We start from the raw sequence: 23,726 nt of genomic DNA, 5'->3' as shown, positions 1-23,726 counted from the left end.
TTATAAATTGGGCTTTATGATCCATAAGTTCAATTATAGATAGGCCTGTCAACGGGTCGGGTCTAGACCCGGATCCGGACCGGATCCGTGAAATTATTGCGGGTATGGGTAGGGATTTAATTCCGTTTCCCGGATCCGGATCCGGATCCGTTTTGTCAAACAAAAAAACGGGTCGGATATGGAATATAGTATTCCGACCCGTATTAGACCCGGATCCGGATATAAATGAATTAATAATTTAAAAAATATATATTTATCAATATAATTTGATTAGGGTGATGTATTTTAATAAAGTTAATTTGATTTCTTTTCTTATTTGATTTTTTCTTTGCATTAGTTAGAAATTAGTTTACAAATATATTTTTTTCTCATTTTTATTAGAAATTATAAATTTTAGTAAATTTGTTCAGGTAGACCCGGATCCGGATCCGGACCCGCCGGATCCGGATCCGGAACATAGAATAAAAGACCCGTCGGGTAAACGGGTCGGATCCGGATCCGGCATAGTAATTCGGGTCCGGGTCCGGAATAATGAATTCCGGCCCGGACCCGGCCCGTTGACAGCCCTAATTATAGAACAAACAAATGTCCCCTATAAGAACATAAGCCCTATATGCATGGACCCAGAAAGTTTCTTATTTTTTAACCTTTAAGGCCCACTAACTGTATTAGTCCCAAGATAACATTCCCAAAAATTTTCTGATGGCCCTTTTCAATTTTGGCAAATGTGAAATCGGATCCCAAAAACAAAAAACAATTGTAAAAGGCCATTAGAACTTGGACCAGTCCAACAAAAACAGCCCAAGAGTTTGCTATAATCCCTCAGCCCAATTAACTAATTAAATTATCCAAGTAATTGAAACTCGCAAGGGCCACAACAGCATCAACAAATGAAATTAGTTTTGATTGTTTCTTAAAACAGCTTTTAACTTCTCAAAACATTGAAAACAAGGATGATTTTTCATTGTTTCAAACAAAGTTTTGAAATTATTTCATATTTGAATACCAAAACTACTCATACGTAGTTGAGACCAAACTCCAAGTAAATGTTAAAATTGCAAATAAGGAAAAATGGCAATTATACGTAGCGTATTTAGAATGTTGGCTATGCCAGTCGAGAAAATCTTGATCTAATAATTAAGATCGAGACCCAAAAAATTAAAAATCATTAGTTCAAATCCTCCTACCTCCTCCCGCTTATTAAGTCCCTCCCCCAGATTAGTCAAAAATGATTGATCAACAATTTTACTTTTACCTCCGTAGAGTTATCAGCTGTTTTTACTTTCCTCTTTTGTGTCATGATTTTTAATTTTTTGCAACCTGAAGTTACACACCTATTAAATATTGTATTATGTACACAGATATGGACAGAAAACGACAGAATTTTCCTTGTGAAAGGTGACATTCAATCTTGTAGGTTTTCCGTAATTGTGTAAGTATTTTAGCAAGTTTTGATAACCAAATGATCGAAACAGAGAATTTATGAGCAAATTAACCGTATTAAGGAAGAAGACAAGATTCACTTGTTCTAAACCTTATATCTTGATGCAACAAGTCGGTTAGGTGCTTGACTAAACCTTCAATCTTTTAAATAAAAGCCCTCCTCATATAATTTCTCAAATATTGAGTCATGATAAGGTGAAGATAGAAATTAAATTAAAGATTCTAAAAATTTTTAAAGATTCTTCTAAATTAGAATATTCTTACTACGTCTATTCTTACTAGAATATTTCTCAACTTTGAACTCCAACTTTCAAATGATTATTATTACGTCTATTCTAAAAAAAGAGTAACAACCTTTTATGAAGCGGCAAAGATTAAAGATGTTAATCACAATTCAATTATGTTAACTTAATCAAATCCGTCCAAACCCGTCCACTAATTTTGAATGGGTTTAAATGAGTATTCAATTAAACTCATTTAATTAGTAGGTAGTGAGCTGACTCGACTCATCCATTTATACACATTTAAAAATAATTATATATTTAAACTTAACTTTTAATGAGTATTAAGTAAATAAATTTGATTTTTTATCAATTTAATAACAATAAACAACTGTTATTTCTTTTCAAACACCATGCAAAAAAAAAAATTAAAAAAAAAGTAAAATTGTAAGTGACTCATAAATGAGAAATTGGTTATACCTGTACCCACTCATAAATCGGCAATTGGTTATACATGTACCCATTTATTAAATTGGTATAAATGGATAACCATTTATACTCGTTTATTTAAATATGTATAAATGGGTTGACCTAATTTTATCCATTACTCAATCATGACCTGTCTAAATCCGTCCAAATCACCTATTTTGACACATTTAGCTAAGATATTACAAGAGAAGTAATAGAAAAGAGCGCAACAACCTTTTAAGGGGGCTAAGATATTACAGTTAGTGTGCCAATATTTACACAAGGAGGATACTGCACGGCATTTTGTTAATTTGTACCACCACTTCTTCCTTCTTAATTCATGTGTCTGATGAAAGAAATGTAAATGAACCACGTACTTCAGCTTTGTAAAGCTTACATATTTTGATTTTCTTGGTGATTAGTTGGTCACTGTGTTTGCCTGTCATCTCACTTTCTAGAGCCTTGGCAGCAAAGCTAGACGGTAACATCCACATGTATATGATGTAAACTTACTATAGTGGAGTCAACTATTACATCTAGCTATTGCAGAAAATTTGGGTCTGTTTGAACACGTGATTTTATCCGTTATATTTGATTTCAAAATAAGTTATCATGTTTGGATGTGGACATAGAAGTTATAATTAGTTTCATGAGGGAAATTTTTACCTACTATTCATTTCCCAAGAATCCACCCGTTTTATTTAGATTCCTTGTATGTTTCACTAACAAATGCATAGGTAATCATTGGTGTTTTATGAGGATGAAAAGCAAAAGAAAACTACCTGCCTCTTTATTGCTCTCTCTCATCTGATTTCTCCATCCTTCATTTTCGTAGTGACCTGCAATACTTGGGTCACCCTTTCAGAAAGGTTAACTGTTAGCTTTGGTGAATTATCGAAGGAGATGCAAATTGATCTATTTGTTGACGAGCAATTGACTTATCATTCATTGTTATTATTCTATGTAACTTTAATAAAGTGACCAAGATTGATAAAAGGTGAAGCTATTAAAGCGGCGATGGTTTATTGGTCGTAGATATTGGTTACAAGAAAATGTATTTGTTTATCGAGACACTATTCATGAATCATCCATTGGATGCTTGCCTCTAATAATTTCTAGAAGGTTATAACGTGTGCATGTTTTAAAAAAATAATACGATATGCGAAAACGATTCACTAATAGTTTCTCGATAGAGTTTAATTGGGCTATACTTGTCAATTTGCTGTTTGAGGCTCCACTTCACATCTATAAATGAATGCAGTAATTGGCAGGACATCTATAAATGAATGCAACACCTGTCCAGATGAAAATTATATGATTGTGATGTGTTTACTGGTTTATTAAAATAAAAAAATACATTGGACAAAAAAAAAAGAATTAGAATTATCTTTTACATTGAGTATATGTCGTTGCTGCTTTTACTACGTTTTTAGAAAACTAGCCTAATGGCTATTGAAATAACTTGTGCGGTCGATGCGTGCTTGTATGTGTTAACCTTTATGAATCCCATGTAATGTACATGTTTGGCCTGATAAATCATTTTTTATTGTGCTAATATTGCAAACGAGTTTTAGAAACTTTACGGCAAATTTATCTTCTCAAAATAACTCAACCAATTTGATTGGGATCAAAAATATTGTGTGCTAATTTTTTTTTATTCCAAATAATTACTTAGACAAAAACCAATCCTGAGTGGACTCAAAATTCTAGACTCATTTAAGAGTTTCTAACCAAGCAGTAAACAACCAAGCAGTAAACAGCAAGCATCTAAAAATCACAGTAAGCATTAAGTTCTATTCTACACCATCCTGAACACTACTTTTAGATGACCTGAAAGCGAAAGTTGTTTACCTGTAGCATTCAAACCACACAGAGATGCAATCAGTAAAAACCAAACTAACAAGCTGCACTGGAGGACCCTTCAAAGATGATAGTAGCACAGATGGGTAACCAACAAGCAGCGTTACCTCTGGACTTGAAACTATACAATCACACGAACATTATCTCCACCTTGATCATCAAGTCTTTCACGAATGATCAAAAAAACATGTAAAACTTGCTAAGCTTCTCAAGATATTTTACATAGAAAGTTACAATTTTACAACCCGGTTTGCACCTACCATCCACACAAACTAAAACCAAGGACTCTGAACAAAATTAAATTAAAGCTCTTCTTCCCTGGGATCAAGGGAATGGAAAAGGAACTTCTAGCACTCTAGCAGACAAACTATCTTTGCTGCCTCATACAAGGAGAGTAACTGGGGCTTTCCTGACAGCAAGATAAATCATCTGTGCAAAAGAAATGAGACGCCATAGACCGCACTGTCCAGACAAATAAAAATCAAAGACTTGCAGAGCTTGCAAACTTTTCATAGTTCTTGGACTTAATATTAATGCTGCTCTGAGAGTTGAAATCGTTATTAAGTAGTTTAACAATTCGGTACCTAAAAGTTCCTAAAAATAGCAGCATTTAGGTTCCCAGAGTAAAGAAGATCCATACTGCCAAAATCATCCTTCATCCAACTCAATGAATAGTTGACACAAGAAAAGGTTCCCAATAAAAGTGGGCAATTTACCTGCAATGGAATTACATTAAGTACAGGCTGGAGACAGTCCTCAACACGAGGAACTTCAATTACTCGACAAGATCCACCAACTGATACAGATGCAGAATCTCCTTTCGTGCACATAACTATTAGTCGACCTTTCCTAGCATGAAGTTGCTGAATGACTGATTGTTGTTTGCTGCAGCAAAAGAGATGTTTATGGAACAGATATAATAAACACGAAACCACTAGTTTATCAAAAGGGCAAATTATCCAATTGGCCCTTTAACTCTTTGTCTGGGTAAAATTAAGCCCCTCACCTATTTTTTGCTGACTTTAAGCCCTTGAACTTATAAAAGTGGAAACCGTGGCCCTTTTAGCCAGTTTCTCCGGTTTTGCAACCGGAGGACCAATTCACACGAATGCAAGTGTGCTTCTTCAAAGGGCATTTTTGTCCGCATATTCTAAGCAAAAAGGGCACAACTCCTCCACCTTCCCTCCATTTTCCTAACCCAACCCAACTGCTAGTCGAAACTTCACAGCAACAATGGAAGCCAACAATGGAGTGGCAAGAGAAAGATTTTCTTGAGATTGGAGACAGAATCCATGGAGTTTTATGCTTATCCATCTCATTCTTTGCCTTCTTCTTCTTCTTTCTCATTTTCATTCAGGAATTTGGCCGATAAAGTTAAACGATATTTCAGCTTTGCAGTTTCTGCTATTATTGGAAATGTATTCTCTGCAATCTTCACCTTTTTCTTTGCACTAGGTGAGTGTTAATCCTTTAGTTTTCCTTTTAATTTAATTGTTTCATTATAATTATCCCGCTTGCCCTCTATCCTGCACTTTTTCTCTTAAAGTTTGCAATTTTGTGGTCAAATGGCCATTGATTCTAGATTTACTTGTGTTATCTGATGTGAATTTGCACATATGCGATCTGGGATGTTGACGATTTTTCAAATGATGTTCTGTACAAATTATCTTGTAGAATTTGCCCATATTTATTTATCAAAAAAAGAGAGAATTTTACTAACCTCCTCCTTTTCTCTCATCTTTAGTTTTGTCTAAGATCTTGCGACTGGTAGTTCATAATGTTGCCAAATTTGGTGTATTGCGGTATTGTCTTTAGATCATTTGATACTTGCACGAAAAGCGAGAATCTTTGGAATCATTCTGAAATCTTGTTGAGCATTCTGAAATTTGCTGTAGACGAAAAGCAACAATGGAGTGGCAAGAGAAAGAATTAAGCAACAAGTCGAAACTCCTTGTAGGAAAGATTTTCTCTTGCCACTCCATTGTTGCTTCCATTGTTGCAGTGAAGTTTCGACTAGCAGTTGGGTTGGGTTAGGAAAATGGAGGGAGGGAGGAGTTGTGCCCTTTTTGCTTAGAATATGCGGACAAAAATGCCCTTTGAAGAAACACACTTGCATTCGTGTGAATTGGTCCTCCGGTTGCAAAACCGGAGAAACTGGCTAAAAGGGCCACAGTTTCCCACCTTTACAAGTTCAAGGGCTTAAAGTCAGCAAAAAATAGGTGGGGGCTTAATTTTACCTATACAAAGAGTTAAAGGGCCAATTGGATAATTTGCCCTTATCAAAACATTCAACTAACCTGAAACAAGCATCACGAGTAGCTATCACAACAATTGGAAGGTTGTGATCCACTAAAGCTAAAGGTCCGTGTTTCATTTCACCTGCAAGAATTCCCTCGTTATGCATAAGAGCAACCTCCTTTACCTTCAAGGAGCCTTCTAGGGCTGTTGCATAATTATATCCTCTTCCAAATACAAGAAGTGATTGTTCATTAATGAGCAGTTCAGCAAGATCTTTCATTTCCTCATCCAGCTTGAGAACCTCTTTCACTTTGCCTACCATTTTCAAAAGCATAATACAATAGAATTAGATACCTCAAATAATAAATACTACTGTTTTCACTTTGCCTACCGTTTTCACTTTCGTTTTGACAAATAAATAAATAAATACTAGAAAGCACACATTTGTAGGCAGAAAAACTAAAGAATGCTGTAGCTGCAATGCAAGAAACAAGCAAGACGCATACTCGACAAGTCTAGGAGACCATCTATTATTGCTTCTCTCCTTGCTTCATTTGAAATCATGTCTCCTCCAACAGCAAGGGCCAACATTGCCATAACTACAATTTGACTGGTGTATGCCTGTTGATTAAGGGAACAACATAACAAGTCACATAATAGTAAAACCAAAAGAAAAAAGAATAGAAGGAAGTAACGCCAAAAACAAAGTGCCAATTACTTGCCTTAGTACTCGCCACACCTATTTCACAACCAGCATTAATATGCACACCGCAGTGGGTTTTCCTTGCAAGCGCACTTCCTACAATATGTGTGATTCCAACGCATAATGCACCATTTTCTAAAGCATCATCTAATGCCTGTAAAGTATCAGCAGTTTCACCAGACTGACTGACAAAAATAGCTGTGTCTTCCTTGTATATTGGCCCCTGCCTATCCGCTAAATCACTAGCAACCTCCATCGTAACCGGAACTCCTGTATACAGGAGAAATCAGTGTAAGAATCAGTTTACTAGATGTCATCATCCAAACAGTATAGCAACAGCTAACAACTAGTACCGGTCGATGTATTTGTGCTCCACATATAGTTCTTCGAACAGCAATTTCTAAACCAATCAGAGCCAACCCGAATTGGTCTTGTAAAAGATCCGCTACAAAACGAATACGTTTATTTTTCAAATGATTCATATCATCAAGCGTACTCATTCCAAATTTTAGTCCAATCAAATGATCGGCGGCTGCCAATATATCTCGGGCAGTATGGTCTGGAAGTTGGTCAAAATCTTATATTTATATAGATGCGGTGTATAAAGTGTCTTCGTGTATCCATTGCATTTTGCTTAAGTGATGTTTTCTTTTATGTTGCATATGAATTAAATTTTCAGTTTTTTTTATTAATTCGTGGTTTACCTTGATGTGATTTTAAGATTGTATTTCAGTTTTAGTGGGTTTTTTCAGTTTTTACTTTTTGTGTGTTAATGATTTGCCGAAATGATTTTTGGTTGGTAATGTTTGGTGTAAATGATTGATAGTGCTCTTCCAATCGGTGTCAATGATAAATAATGGTATTTCAATTTAAAACTTTTTTTCGTAATGTGGGCCTTAAGTTTTGTACTACCTTTATGATTTTAGAGCTTGTGTGATTGATAGTGAAAGTAATAATGAAATTGGCTATATTTGTACTGACGTTTGATATGTTCTTTTAGTGGTGGAGCCAGAAAAAATTTTTAGTGGGGGCAAAAACAACACCAAAATTTTTTACCTACTCTTTTTCTAATTTTTTAAGAAAAAAAAAATTACCAACAAGTACAAATGATGCACATATTCCAAGAAAAACATAAAAAGATAAATTCAAAATTATTAATGTAATAATAATTTTATTTAAAAAATAAACTAAACTATTTACAATTGCTCACTGCGAGTTTTTATATTTTGATAACTAACTTGATTGTGGAAGTAAGAATGGCTCTCGGTTGTGGAGGGAAAATGGGGGACCAGTGGATGGAAGGGAAATTGGGAAGTGGGGACAAAGGAAGTGAATGATATGATTGGATGAATTGATCAAGAGAAAGAGTAGCTAGCTGCTTGGTTGTGGAAAGCAGTGGCTCTCGGTTGTGGGGGAAAAATGGGGGACCAGAAGAGGAAAGGGAAATTGGAGAGTTGGGCCCAAAGAAAGTGAATGATATAATTGGTTGCTAGTTAAAATGAAAAGACTTTTTTTTTATCTTATTTCAAATGAAATTTGTACCCCACGTATTTTTTTAGAATTTTAGTTTATGAACTAACTTAAAAAATTACTCCCTCCATCCCACTTTGATAGTCCTGTTTCGCTTTTTCGTCTGTCCCAAATTGTAGTCCACTTTTCAATTGAAGAATGTAGTTGTATTTTAATTTTTCTAAAATACGCTTATTCAATGTAAGTTGTTGTTACTATAAACCTACTCCATTTAATGAGAGTTTATTTTTTTTTTACCATCAATTCAAGTTCTCATAAAGTTGTACTCTAATTAATGTGAGGGTATTTTAGAAAAATAGCTACCTAAATTGATTGTTCCAATAAAGTTAACTACTTTTTCTTAAACTGTGTGAAAAAAAAATCAGGACTATCAAAGTGGGACGGAGGGTCCGAGAGAGTACGTAATTTTTTTGCATCCTTTCTAAGAAAACTTTGGGGGCACACTTAAAATTATATCAAAATTGTATAAGTATTATAGGAATTTAAGGAGAGCACTGGGGGCCGTGCCCCCACCTTAAATCCCCCCGTGAATCTTTTAACTTGGATATTCTATAAATAAATCCGCCCGTGAATCTTTTAACTTGGATATTCTATAAATGTAGTAATTTTATATTTTTATATGATAATGAATGGCAATCTAATTGATCAAATGCTTTCCCTGTATCCAAAACGTCACAAATACAATGTATTTCTTTTTTTTTTTTTAAGTCAATAGGGTTGTCATTGGCTTGATCGAATGAGCGAAGATTGAAAAGCTCAGCCCATCTTGACAGCTGCTTTCTAATTTCCAAACCACATATATGCAACGACTTGCAAGTCTTCAGCAAAGAGCAAGAAAAGAGTTATGATACAGGACCAAACTGGCTATGATTATATTCATTTTTTTTTCCTGAGCAATTTATTGATACTTCTAGCGCCATAGCAATTCGCGAAATCTCTCTATCACAATTTCGATGTCATGTTTTTCTTTCCAGAAAAATCGATTATGGAACATCCAGTAGCTCGTGTAAAAAAAATTAAAAGAAAAAAAAAAACAATTGCTATGCCTGTCCCAATGTCTTTGGCACCTTCTGAAAGTTTTCAATAGCGGATTTAAACTCAACTCAATTGTTAAAGTGTTAACGAACCAATTAGAGGCTAGTCACTTCTCCCACTCACCTGCTCGCCAAAAATTGGGGTCTATTTATGTGGCTGCGAGTAATATATAATGGTATGATCATTGAAGTAGTACACCATCACTCAATTAAAGCAAACCATTACAACTAATAATTCATTGGCACCAATTAAAGGGCAGTCAGCTTGGACTAATACAACTATTATTGGTTCAACTGATTTGCCTCTAACATAAATGTAACAGCTTATATTTCAGTAGTTCCTTTAATTAATGTCCTTAAGACACTCATCAAGACACATCCAAGTGCACATAGTTAGACATTTTAACAAACTAGTAATAAAACACATGCTTTGCACGTGAACATGATGCTTTTAGATTTTTTTTTTCCTTTAAAATTTTTAGAAAATCAATTGTTTTGAAGGAATAAACGTAATTGAGACAAAAAAAATATGATATTTAATATTTATATTATTTTATATTTTTCTGAACTTAGTTTTCCGTAACCAAACATACACAAGTAATAAATCACTCTTTGTTTTTAGAGTACTTTTTATTTTGTAACAGTATCAATATTTTTATCTTTTGGTTAAATTTAGATGACCTAAATGTTCTTTTTTATGCCATTTGAGTTTAAATTTTCAATTTTTTGAATAACTTGTTGCTCCCTTTAAGTTATTCTATGAATTGTTTATTAGTTTTAGTGAGATTTTCTAATTATTATTATTTTTTGCTAATGGCGGATTGTAAAATGATCTATAGTGCTACTGTAATTATAATAGTATCTAAATATATTGAAATTCCATTATTCGATTTTAAATAGATTAACTTTAGAGAGAAATGTTTTGATTTGGTGAAACTTATTTGTATTTCTCACTGATGACATGCTTTATGAATATAGAGTTTCTATGATTAACAATTGTAAGACATTAAGGTTATTTATTATATAATAATTAAATTGAACTTGGATATACTTTTATTCACCTTTGAAATACTCCTTGAAATTGATATTTTATTAAAAAAATATTTTTTGGCTTAATTCACCATAACTCAAAGGGATGTTTCGACTTTCTAATTATTATTATGATTAGCATTGATGAACATAATATTCATTAATTTTAGTTTAATACTATTAGTTGTTACAAGAATATGATTGATAAAGTCCATTAAATTTAATCTTTATTGCAACTTAAATAAATAAATTCCTAACACAAAACTCTTTGCCTACCTTGGCACTCCATTTCCTATTTTATTTTCTATTAAAGTTTTTTTACTCCATAGTAATAGATGCCTATTAAAAAGATACTCTTCAGACTTAATTAACTTGTATCCAAAAAATAAAAAAACTCGTGGTATTTTTTAAGAGACTTACAGTACCAATTTGTTATGTTTTGTTTCATGTTTGAAGTACACTAACTTAGATTTTGTAAATAAAATTTGTTCTTCTTTCTTTTGGTAAATAAAAAGTAAGGAATCTTTCATATTTGTAACTGCTAGCCTATTTGATATTATTTATTAGTAATGAAATACAATGCAATTTGTCTATTTATTAGAGAGGAGTGTATTTTTGGTAAAAAAAAAAATTAATATCATTTTTGTTACATTATTAACCACTAAGTTTCACCATATTTTTTAAAAATTTAAAAATAAATTTTATTCTTTTTTTATTTAATTCACTATAACTCAAATTCTAATAGTTTATTTTTATTCTAAATACTTGTGATGCCCGAAAGAAAAGAAAAGGGAAAAATTTTCTGGTGACCAGAATTTTTGCAGAATCCGGCGGCATAATCCGGCCAGTTTCTGGCTGGATTGGTTGGCTCATTTGAAAAAAAAAATAATTTCTTCACTGCCTTGAATCCGGCCTGGAATCCGACTAGAAATCCGGCCAGATTCCGGCCGGATTGTGACGTGGCATGTCGGCCATCAACTTTGACCAGTTGATTTTCTTCCTTCTTATCTTGTTTTGGTTGGGATTTTTCCTCATTCCTTTCCTTGGCTTGGCCGGCTGTTGAGAGAGGAAAAACAAGAGAGATTTCTTCATTTTTGCTAGTTTCAATCTTTGCTCAAATCTTGGGATTTCACCGATGGTTTTGGAAACTACTCCATACAAGTGTGTACTAAGGAGGTTTAAAGCTTTTGACGGAGTGATTTTTGGAAGGGAAGCTCTAAGTTGCTACCTTTCTTGAGTTATGAGGTAAGTTGCTTGGAAAATTTCCTCTTTGTTCTAATAATGGTATATTGGTGGTTTGTAGAGGTTAGAGATGCTATTTTGGGGATGATTTCATGATTTTAATTAGAGTTGGACCAATTTCTGATTGATTGGGGAATTTTCTGATTTTATATGAGAATTGTTGTTTGGCTTTGGAATGATAGCTTGTTGTGGTATAAAATGGAGCTTGTATACGTTGGATACGATTGTTTGCGGAAAATTTCTGGTTTGTGCGGAAATTTCGATTTTAGGGTTTAATTTGGGGCTTTCTTATTGTGGGTTCCTGTGCACTTAATTGGTTAAGATTGAAGGGGGTATTATGACCTTTATTAAGAGTGTTTAATAGCCTATGATGTATATGTGCTATTGTGGTTGATAGTTATGGATTTGGTGAATGTTTGTAGGCTGGAAAAATGAAGAAATTAAGGGGAAGTGCTGTCCGAACTTTGAGAGTGTTTGATTGCTTTGAGTTTGTGATCTAGAGCTTGGACTTGAGCAAAGCAATGATATATGATGGATGGTTCCTGAGCCGTGGTTGGTGAGTGACCCCAAACTATTTCCAAAGCTACTTATGAACTGTTTCTTGCATTATTTACTCGATTGCATATCATGTGTGCCTGCATGTGAGTTCATGACATGATTTGGCTTCAATGAGTTCTTGGGAAGTCTTGTGCTTAGAACCAACGTCTCCACCACAATTTACTGTTCATTTGGAGCACCAAAGGGCTCCCTATCACTGTTTCACTGTTAACTGATCAATTTGAGCGTTGGATGTTTAAGTACAATGATTTCACTAGCTCACGAGAGCAATAAACGTACATATGATTACTGATTCATGACATCATTGAAATGAACTATTGAGAAACTGATTTGATTACTGATTTTACTGGTTACTCGCTGAGCTTCTAGCTCACCCCAAAAATATTTTATTCCCCTCCACAGGGCTCGAGGCAAAGGAAGCTTGTATTACGTTCTCCGTGTGAATGGTTGGATGATCTCCTGTACAGTTGGATTTTTAGTTTTATCTTGTGTAATATTTGAGACTACGATTGTACTTGTAATTATGTGAGAACTGAGGACCTTCGTCTTATTCGGGAAATTTGTATTGCTTTCATCTCTTGAGGTTTTAGTTTGAAGTGCGATTGAGAAGTATTGCTTCACTTATAATATGTAAACTTGTGGACCATTGGATGTATATTGGAAATTGATATTGTAATTTAATTGAGGACTGTAGTAAGTGACTGAGTCCCGGCGAGAGTTGGGCAGGCGGTCCGCCGAACCCTTTGGTTCGCCTCAGGGTAAGGTGGAGCTATCACAATACTCATATTATGGAAGCAACTGATAACATTTTGTTCATTTCATTAATATCATAACCGAAATAAAATGACTGTAATTATTAGACAAAAGGATACTTTGGTCACAGCAAAAACTAAGACCAAAATAAAAAAATGATTGCACTTCAAATTATTTACACTCTATTTGCCTAAACTATCCATTCTTTTATTCGGATTATAGATACAGATAGATAGATAGATAGATTAGTTTGCTGGTTTGTCATGGTATTAAAAGGCGTCAGTAGCACCTATAGCTATAGCAACAGATTTATGTTATATATTGGACAAGGTATTGAGCTTTGCACGCTGTTAATTCACCATGTTTATTGAATATAATTTATATAGACTTTTATAGATATAAATATATTGAGTAAGGACTAAAAGGTAAATCATCCAAGAGACTTTTATAGAGTATATATATATATATATTGGTCAATGGTCACAAATTTGCCCCTGCAATCGTATGAGTTTTATCTTTTAAGTTTCATTCTCTTTTTTTTTTCTTCTTTCTTTCTGTTTTGTCCCTTTTCTTCTTCATCTTTTAATGTCGCAATGCTTTTTATTTTCTCTTAATATGTGCATCTTCAAAATAAAACTTTTGATTGGCTATAGCTCATTCAATTTGTTGTATGCTCTGGTTTTTCATTTCTTTCTACAAAACACCAAAACCAAATACAGGGAGCTTGTGTTTGGAGTGGAGAGGAGATCAACAAACGAGGCATAAAAGGTGACAAGAATTCAACATCTTTTCGGCTATAACCACGTAAGACTATGAACTTTTGCTAAGAATATTTCTACGATATTAGCTGTTCAGGGTTTAATTTTTTCCTTAGAAGCCCAATTTCTAGACATGGGATGGGTGTATGCTTTGTATCTCTAAGTATTGGTTTCCACTTAATTGATAATATCCTTTAGGACTTTATAATTTCTAGAATTATTTGTCTAGAGAAATGGAATTTCATGGCACACAATTTCACTTGAAGACAGACGTTTGTACAAAATTAAAATACAAATACTTGTAAAATACAAATACTTGTATTAGTAAATTTAGTATAACTAATTAATAATTTTTATTAGTAAACATGTACAATTATTAATATAATTGATAATGTGAATTATATTACATAGATTAATATACATTATTTAATACAGATAACTAATAATATCATTATTATAAGTTTGTAACTAATTAAATTAAATATTATATATAAAATTAAATATAATTATACAAATGTTATAATATAAATATATAATTATAATTATATAATATATTTTAATTATACTAATATTTATATAATTATAATATATTATATATTAAATATAATTATTTTAATATATTATTATATTTATAAATAAATATAATTATAATTATATAATTTATTAATATTATATACACATATATATTACAATTATATGCACATATAATATACATTTATAAATATACATATAATGTTAATAAATTTATCATATATATTATGTAAGTATAATTATATTTAATTAAATAATTATAATATATTATATAATTATACTAATATTATAATAAAATATATAATTATAATATATATTATTTATAATCCTATATGTATATATTATAATATAAATATATGATTACAATTATGTAATATATATAAATATTAATTATATTAATATATTATATAATTATAAAGTATATTATAAATATACTAATATATAATAAAAATTATATTTAATATATAATATACTTTATAATTATATAATATATTATTATTATATACACGTATACATTATAATTATATGCACATATAATATACATTTATATATATAATATAAATATATTATTATATAATATTAATATTTTTAATATATATTATATAAATATAAATATATTTAATTAAAGAATTATGATATATATTTATATAATATATTGTGTATGTGTATATAATAATTATAAATATATTATATAATTATACTAATACTATAATAAAAAATTTAATTACAATTAAATATTATAATTATAATATATATTATATACATAATTATATATTAATTTTTTTAATGGGTGGCGGGACAGCCCCCATTTCTAAACCGGAATCAGACTTGGGTTTTGTCCAAAACCCTCCAAGTTACTAGTGGATTGAGGAATTCTAAATTTTTAGATTTGATTCCAAAATTCCGATTCCGATAGTAGTAATCCAAACAACAATTATGGGGTTTATTCCAATTCTTCTTTCTGAAACCCTCTTATCAAACGTCACCTTAATAGTTGTGTTTAGTCATCTGCCTTGTGAGTTGGGAAACAAGTTGAAGCCGTACCACTACTAGTGAATCAAAATTTGGGTAAATCCGATTTTCAAAATTTCAGTGATTTAAATTGTGTCATACCACTTGATGAGACGGTGTGACACAATTTTGACCATTGAATTTTTAAGAACCAGATCTATCCGGTGTAAGCCTTCCCAGTAATGATGATAATGACCTAATGAAGATCAAATTTAGTTTTACTTTCACAAAGATGGTTATAATTTGTTTTAAGTAGTCAAAAGACTCTTACTAGCATCTTCTGCAAGGGAAGCTTCCCAAAAAGCCAAAATTTAGTATTTTTAAAGTTTAAAAAACCAAGATTATGCATCCCTAAAGTTAAATCTACATCCTTTCATTTTAAATCCATACTCTATATATGGCATATTTTATCAATGTTCAAAAGGGGGGTTTCATTTAGTCCGTCTCTTCCCCGCAACTTCATCTTTCTTACCGTAAATTACTATTAGGTCTATTATGATTCAATATATTGTCAGATGACTCTCATAAGATTTTAACATATTCATAATATTCCTCTGTAGTTTTATATAAAGTAAAAAATGAATGAAAATGCTACCGATTAAGGCGATTGAATTGGACTTGCTTCGAAAATATATGTGATAAAATCATAATATCTGTTTAACTCGCATATGATTTAATGAAATATATATTTTATTCTTTCATACTTTTGACATTTATCTACATAATTTTACAGGGGATTATATGCAAAATCTTCAGAAGAAGCCCCACTCGGATGTACCAAAACAAATTAACGCGTTTATGTATGACCCTTGCTTGACTTGTATAGTTATAGGCTTTGGCTCTCAGCAAAGTCAAGTCAACTTCCAATAATTTGATATTGGAAGTGCGGTTTGGCCGGGCGAGGACTGGCCGATTGGGACTGCAGAGATTATCCAATGGGTTCTTTGAGGGGCTGCTGTGTTAGAATTCTCATTTGTATGCATAAGGCTCCGAAAAACCCAAAATTATGTATTCCTCAAGTTAAATTTACATCCTTTCATTTTAAATCCATATTTTGTACATGGCATATATTGTCAATGTTCAGAAGTGTGGTTTGATTAGTTCTTCCTCCCTCCCCCCCCCCCCCCCACCCCACAGCCCCCACCCTATCTCTGCAGGTAACTTCAATTTTCGTAGCATAAATTATTTATAACTTCATTCTGATTTTGCATATTATGACATGTTTTTTCTAAGGTTTCAAAATATTCACATAACTCTCTCATAGTTTCATATAAAGTAAAAAATTAGACGAAAAACACCATTAATTAACGTGATTGAATTAGATGTACTCTAAAAATGAATGTGATGAAATCACAATATACACTTAACACTCCTATAAGTTGTGCGGATATCTTCTTTATCTCCTTGTAATATTTCATATTTATTCACATAATCATTCAAGAGTTATATACATTATCACAGAAGTTACTAGTAATTTACCCATTTCTTAAGGCTGTTTCTGTTTCTTCATTTGTTCAACAAGACTCAGAAGAACATCCCTCCCCCCCCCCCCCCCCCAAAATGATGTACTCAAACAAATTAACACGCTAATTTCCCTTGATAATTCTATGACCCTTGCTTACCTTTTAGGATTAAGATTTAAGCTCTTAGTCAAGTCAAGTCAACTTCCTATACACTTTGGTTTTTTTCTGAGAAGAATAATTATCTAATTTGATATTTCTCTGACAAGAATAGTTATCCTTTTTGTTTGGGTCCAAAAAGAAGGGTTTTGGTTAGAAGCTTTATCTTTTTATTTCACCTATCTTATTTTATAATTCATTGGTAAAAGGAATAGACAAATGCATTCAATTAAAGAAAATGCAAGTCTGATCAAGGACCCGTTGATGTACTTAATCACCTTTCCTGTTTAATAATCAATAACTACTTCACATCCTTGCTTCAAAAAATTTTAAGAAATAGTTAAGAAACACACCTATGATGATAAAGTGCATTTGTAAATGTACACTATGTTGTAAATGAGGTACACCAACTACACCTAAGAGCACAAATCATTCTATCTCAAAAAGTACCTCCCTCAATTCGGTCAAATTCCACACAAAAGCAACTTCTTTGTGTGGGTTACTTTAATGATTGATGATATAATATAGTGCTACAGAAAAGAAAAATAAGTCTACTAGTGCTACATAAGAAATGAAGACGCGCGCTTTGGAAACTTTTTTCTTGCCAGTTGAAATATTTTGGTGCTGATCACTTTTCCCGTGAAGAATCTGTAGTTTTCCATCTTTCAATCTTATCTCCCCTTTCAAGTTTTCAGACTTTTTGCTCGATGCTTACCTACACAATTGATATAATCCGGAGGAAAAAAAAAAGAATAGTGAAAAATGGCACTGATAGAAGTCTTTCTTGGTGCAATCATCAAGGTGATATTTGACAAGCTTGCTTCTGTCGATTTGAAGAAATTTGCACTCCCAGAAGGCTTAGATACTCGGCTGAAACGATGGAGCCAAGTGCTATCCCTGATTCGGGCAGTGCTTGATGATGCAGAGGACAAGCAGAATATGAGGATCGCTGTGAAGCAGTGGCTAGATGATCTTCAGGATTTGGCATATGATATGGATGATGTGATTGACGAATTCTCCACAGAAGCTTGTCGAAGAAAGTTGATGGAAGCTCAAGGCTCTACTAGCATGGTAAGAAAGGTTAAAATCCCTTCCTGTTGTACAACTTTTTCTGTTAAAGATTTTAAGTTCAACAGAAAAATGGCTCCCAAGGTGGATGAAATAACTAAAAGATTGGAGAGCATGAAAGAACAAATCAAAATCCTCCATTTGGTAGACTGTAGCAAAGAGGCCGAACAAAACTAGGGATAGATTGCCATCAACATCCCTAGTGGAGTCTTATGTTTATGGTCGAGAGAATGACAAAGAAGAGCTGCTGAAATTGCTCCTTTCAAATGAATCGAGCGATGATCAAGTGGCTGTGATACCAATTGTTGGCATGGGAGGGGTCGGTAAAACAACTCTTGCTCAAATGGTGTACAATGATGACAGAGTCAACGAATTTTTCGATTCCAAGGCTTGGGCTTGTGTTTCAGATGATTTTGACATTTTCAGGGTAACAAAGACAATCCTTAAAGCAATCACAGAAGGTGGCTGTGATTATGAGGATCTGAATATGGTTCAAGTGAAACTGAGTGAGGCCTTGACCAGGAAGAGGTTTCTAATTGCTTAGATGATGTTTGGAATCAAAAATACGAGGACTGGGACATCCTGTGCAGCCCATTTCTAGTTGGTTCATCTGGGAGCAAGATAATTGTCACCACTCGGCATCATAGGGTGGCATCAGTAATGTCTTCCACTGCTGGATATAGTCTGAAGGAGTTGACAGATGATGAAAGCTTATGGTTACTGGAGGACAAATTTTGACAGGTACCCCAATCTAGAAGGCATTGGTAGGAGTATTGTAAGGAAATGTAAGAACTTACCCTTGGCCGTGAAGACTCTTGGAGGGCTGTTGCGTGCTAGATCGACCCCAGATGAATGGACGGATATACTGAACAGTGAGATATGGGAAATAAAAGAGGATCAAAGTGATATTCTTCCAGCACTGAGATTAAGCTATTATCATCTTCCTGCCCATCTAAAACCGTGCTTTGCTTACTGCTCCATATTTCCCAAGGACTATGAGTTTGACAAATATGAGCTTGTATTGCTCTGGATGGCAGAGGGTTTTCTCGAGGAATCAAAAGCAAGTGAACTTATGGAGGACATAGGGGACAATTATTTTAAGGAGCTACTAATGAGGTCCTTCTTCCAGCAGTCAAGTTCCAATAGTTCACGTTTTGTGATGCATGACCTTATTAACGTTCTAGCTAGATATGTTGCTGGAGATTTTTGTTCAAGATTGACAGACGACTTGGAAGAGAACATCAAATGCACGATCCTTGACAAGGTTAGGTACGCATCATTCACAAGTTCAGCGTATGGAGCTTCACAAAAGTTTAAAACTCTTCAGAAAGCAAAACATTTGCGAAGTTTCCTGCCATTGCCCATTTTTGTCGAGGATGGCAGGGAGTTACACGAGTTTCACATCCCTAAAAAGGTCATAGCAGAACTTTTGTTGGAATTGCGATACTCTAGGGTGCTATCATTCAGTGGCTATTTTATCTTTGATCTACCAAATTCCATCGGTGAATTAATACATCTGAGGTACCTGAATTTGTCTGGTACTTGGTTGAAATTGTTGCCTGAATCATTGAGTAATCTTTGCAATTTACAAGCACTACGATTGCGCAACTGCACGGAGCTGATTAACCTACCGGTAGGTATTAGAAAATTAATTAACCTGCGCCATCTTGAAAATTCCAATACCAGTCAATTGCATGAGATGCCTTCAGGGATTGATCAGTTGACGAACTTGCAGACGCTATCCAAAGTGGTTGTGAGCAAACATGGTGGGTTCCGGCTGAATGACTTGGGGAACTTGTCCTTACTGGCAGGGTCGCTCGCCATTTTGGAGTTGCAAAATGTTACGAATGTTCAAGAAGCACGGGATGCCAATTTGAAGAACAAGAGGGACCTTGATGAACTAGTATTGGCATGGAATAGTGAATATGATGATTCTCTGAGTAAAGTTCTTCAACAAGATTTGCTTGAGGCGCTACGACCACACACAAACCTAACGATTCTTGAAATTGAGTTCTATAAGGGAGACAAATTCTCTTCCTGGGTGGGGGATTCTTCATTTACTAAATTAGAAGAAGTAAGCCTTAGAGGTTGTACACACTGCAAGTGTTTACCATCACTCGGGCAATTGCCTGCGCTCAAGGATTTGAGCATTCAAACCATGCTTGAGGTGAAGGCAGTAGGTACGGAGCTATGTGGCAAAGATTGCTCTTGGGAATTTTCCTTTCCATTGCTTGAAAGTCTAACATTTGATGACATGCCAGAATGGGAGGAATGGACTTGCTTAAGTTCAGCAGGAGAGAACGAATGCCACTTCCCTCTGCTCCAAAAGCTCTGTATAAGTAGATGCCCAAAGTTGAAAAGCATTCCTGTTTTGCAGCTTCCTTCACTCTCTGAACTAAAGTTGCAAAAGTGCTCGGTGGGAATTGCAAAATGTTTATACAATTTGACCTCATTAAACAATTTGGATTTTCGGCAGATTATAGGGCTTGCATCCCTCGAGGATGCGTTCATGCAGTTCCCATCAGGCCTTGAAGATATCACATTACGTGAGTGCCATCAACTGAAGAATTTGTGGGGCTCAAGTAATACTGTAAACCTTGTGCAGCTAAAATCTTTAGTTGTTTCAGAATGTTCACAGCTTTCATCCTTGGAGGAGCTTGCTGTTTTACCCATGCTTAAATATCTTAAGATAGAAAGTTGCAGTGCTCTCCTGTCTTTGCCTACATTATCTGGTCTTAACATATTGCGAATAAGCAGTTGCTCAGCCCTCAGTTGCTTACCAATGGACAAGTTGCTCCTCCCTCAGCTTAGGAATCTTGGGATCAGACATTGCCAGAAACTGAACCTTACTCCGGAGATTGTCATAGAGGACACTAGCACATCGATTGAGAGTCTGGAAATCGTTGGCTGCCCATGTCTGAATTTGAGAACAATGCTTGGTTCAGTCTACAGTTTTGCAAGTCTCCGGTTTTTGGATATTAGGGATTGTGATTATGATCTGGATCAATTGCCCACTCCAAGTTTGGAACGTCTTTCCTTGTGCAGATGCAAAAATGCTAGTTACTTGCCTGGTGGTTTGGGACGACTAAGATCTCTGTTGTTGTATTCTTGTTCAAGTCCTTTGTTATTTCCACAAGGAGATTTTCCTTCCACTCTGAAGTTTCTTGACATAGAGGCAGGAGAAAACTTACAGCTGAAGCCCCTGTCAGAATGGGGACTCAACAGACTCACGTTTCTTGAAAGGTTCTACATCCGTGGTGGATATCCAGGGCTGGAATCATTTTCTGGTAGTGGTGATGATGGATTGGCTTTGTTTCCTCCAACTCTTAGGTCCGTCGCCATTGGTGACTTGCCAAATCTGAAATCGCTCTCCACGTTCTTGCGAGGTCTTACAGCTCTTCGATATCTGCATATCTTTAACTGCCCCAAGCTTGGATCCCTACCAAAGGAATCGCTGCGTAATCCGCTTCAAACTCTAGTAATTAATAAATGCCCACTTCTTGAGAAAAGGTGCTTGATGGATAGAGGAGACTACTGGCCCATGATTGAAGACATTCCCTGTGTGGAAATAGGCAGTGATGGCATCAGGTACGCAGAGATTCAGAGATTTTCACTCTAATTTATTGTTCGATTTTCTTACTGATTTTCGCTTAAAATTGTTGTTCAAATTTTTTTTCTTGACTCCAACAAATGAAGTCATTAAAATTATTGTTCAATTTATAGCAAAGATCATTAAAATGAAGTCAAAAAGACAAAAATACAAGTCAAGAAAAATTAGGAGACATATAGTTAGGTGCACCATTTATGTTATGTGCAACAAAGAGGTCTGGGTTGCGGGGGCAGAAGTTCAGTACTGTCCAGTTTGTTGATTACATTTAACGCCAAATTTATGTACCAAAAAACACACACGCGCGCACACACACACACACCAATCAAACGCAGTCACAGACACAAGTCAAGTTTCGCGTTTTGCAAGTTCAAAATCTTACTCTGTCTACTTATTTTATTTTTCTTGTTCAGGTAAAAAATTTGTTGGCACGACGTAGGCTCAACTCGCTTGGCAAGTCTATGCGCCTACAATGCAGATTGCAGAGGAAACTAATCATGGGATCCTTCTGCCCATCTTGTTCTTGTGTTTTACTAAGTCCCTACAGTTCCTGCCTTGATGATATTGCAAGTCTCTTTGTTGGGCCTCTTATTCACAATTGTAGAGATGGTAGAATATAATAGGGCAAATTACATTTTAGCCTCATGTGATTTTCGTAAAAACCACATAACCCCCGTGATTCAAAAGGCTATACATAAACCTCCTGTGGTTTGGATTGAACTGTCAAATAGACGGAAAGCACGAATTGTGACGATTCGTGGGCAAAATGTCCAAATTACCCTAATTAACATATCTAGTCTATTGGGGAATGCGGAGCTTTTCAATTGGGTTCTGATTGCTGACATGGCGGGCTTCCATTGGCCGATTGGTGGTCGTCTGCTTCGTGTGAATTCGCTCGCGTAAATTGGTCGTCCAGGCCGATCGTTTGTTTTCTTTGTTTGCTTGGACGTCCATATTGGAAGCCTGCCGCTAAATTGTGGTCCCACGTCCTTTGTTTTTTTTTCCTTTTCTTTTTTTTTTATTGGATTGGAAGTGCTTGTTAATTACCTTTTTTTGGATGCTACAGCTAGGGATGTAATCGAACCGAGCTGCTCTGTTGAATGATTAAAAACACGGCATTATTAATCGGTTATTAACAACAAATTTCAAATAATTTGTAATTAGAGGTAATTCCAATCCAATAAGGGAATCAGAGGGGCTGTAGCTAGGGCATGTTTAATTAGCATTTTTTCCAATTATTAGCAAAAAAACCGCTTTTTTGTGGTTGCTCAAAAAAACACATTTAATTATCACATTTTTTCCAATTAATTGTTCGTTAACTGATTAATAATTTCAATTTTTATTACCTAACAAATCACATTTAACTGTCAACTTCTTACAATTATTAACATATTTGTAGTTTCCAAATAAATCACAATTACTTATCGATTTCTTGTAATTGACTTATATTAATTATTAACACATGTTTTTGTTTTTTGGGAATGAGAGGGGAAGGCATTCGACTATTATTATCAAATTTTCATTACAATTTTATTTGGTATCGATTCTACGTAAAAAATCAACAATGTGATGCGTTTCCGTTGGTGTCATTTATCATTTGTGCACCACGTTTGATTATCGATTCTCCGCTATTAATTGTTATAACTATTTATTTATCTTTTTTTATTTGGATTTCATTTTTTTACCCAATAAATCACGTTTAATTACCAATTTTTTATTCTTAATTGTTAATAACTAATTAATGATGTCATTTTTTATTGTTGTTTTTTTGGTTACCCAACAAATCACATTTAGTTCATGATTTTTTTGCAATTCTTAACCAAAGAAACAAAAAAAAAACCCTTGACCGTTCGCAAAATCGCGTTTGGTTACCTTGGTTTTCCAGATTTTATTAAGGAAATGCCCTCCTTTATCTTGGGTTACCCAACAAATCAAGTTTAATTATCAACTTTTTTCCAATTTTTTTTGTTAATTAAGTTCTAATTTTGCTGTTTTATTGCCAGACAAGTCGCATTTAATTACCTGATTTTATAATTATTAAAATTTTTTACCC

General features: G+C 34.1%; 2 long non-coding RNA genes and 1 pseudogene across 2 annotated transcripts; 2 read left to right on the top strand and 1 right to left on the bottom strand.

Moving 5' to 3' along the window:
- Positions 1-4,810: 4,810 nt before the first annotated feature.
- Positions 4,811-6,540, bottom strand: LOC113728925 (uncharacterized). Its single transcript, XR_011841177.1, has 2 exons — positions 6,290-6,540; positions 4,811-4,877 (listed from the first exon to the last, which is right to left on the bottom strand). It is a non-coding gene; the product is annotated as an uncharacterized lncRNA (long non-coding RNA).
- A 5,041-nt stretch (positions 6,541-11,581) lies between these two features.
- LOC140037259 (uncharacterized) lies at positions 11,582-13,007 on the top strand. Its single transcript, XR_011841176.1, has 3 exons — positions 11,582-11,771; positions 12,191-12,324; positions 12,729-13,007. It is a non-coding gene; the product is annotated as an uncharacterized lncRNA (long non-coding RNA).
- Positions 13,008-17,598: 4,591 nt separating this feature from the next.
- On the top strand, positions 17,599-22,656 carry LOC113732346 (putative disease resistance RPP13-like protein 1; annotated as a pseudogene).
- The last annotated feature ends 1,070 nt before the right edge of the window (positions 22,657-23,726 follow it).

This window comes from Coffea arabica, chromosome 2e (genome assembly GCF_036785885.1).
Source record: "Coffea arabica cultivar ET-39 chromosome 2e, Coffea Arabica ET-39 HiFi, whole genome shotgun sequence".
Classification (NCBI taxonomy): Eukaryota; Viridiplantae; Streptophyta; class Magnoliopsida; order Gentianales; family Rubiaceae; genus Coffea; species Coffea arabica.
This window is presented reverse-complemented; position numbering and strand designations above follow the sequence as displayed.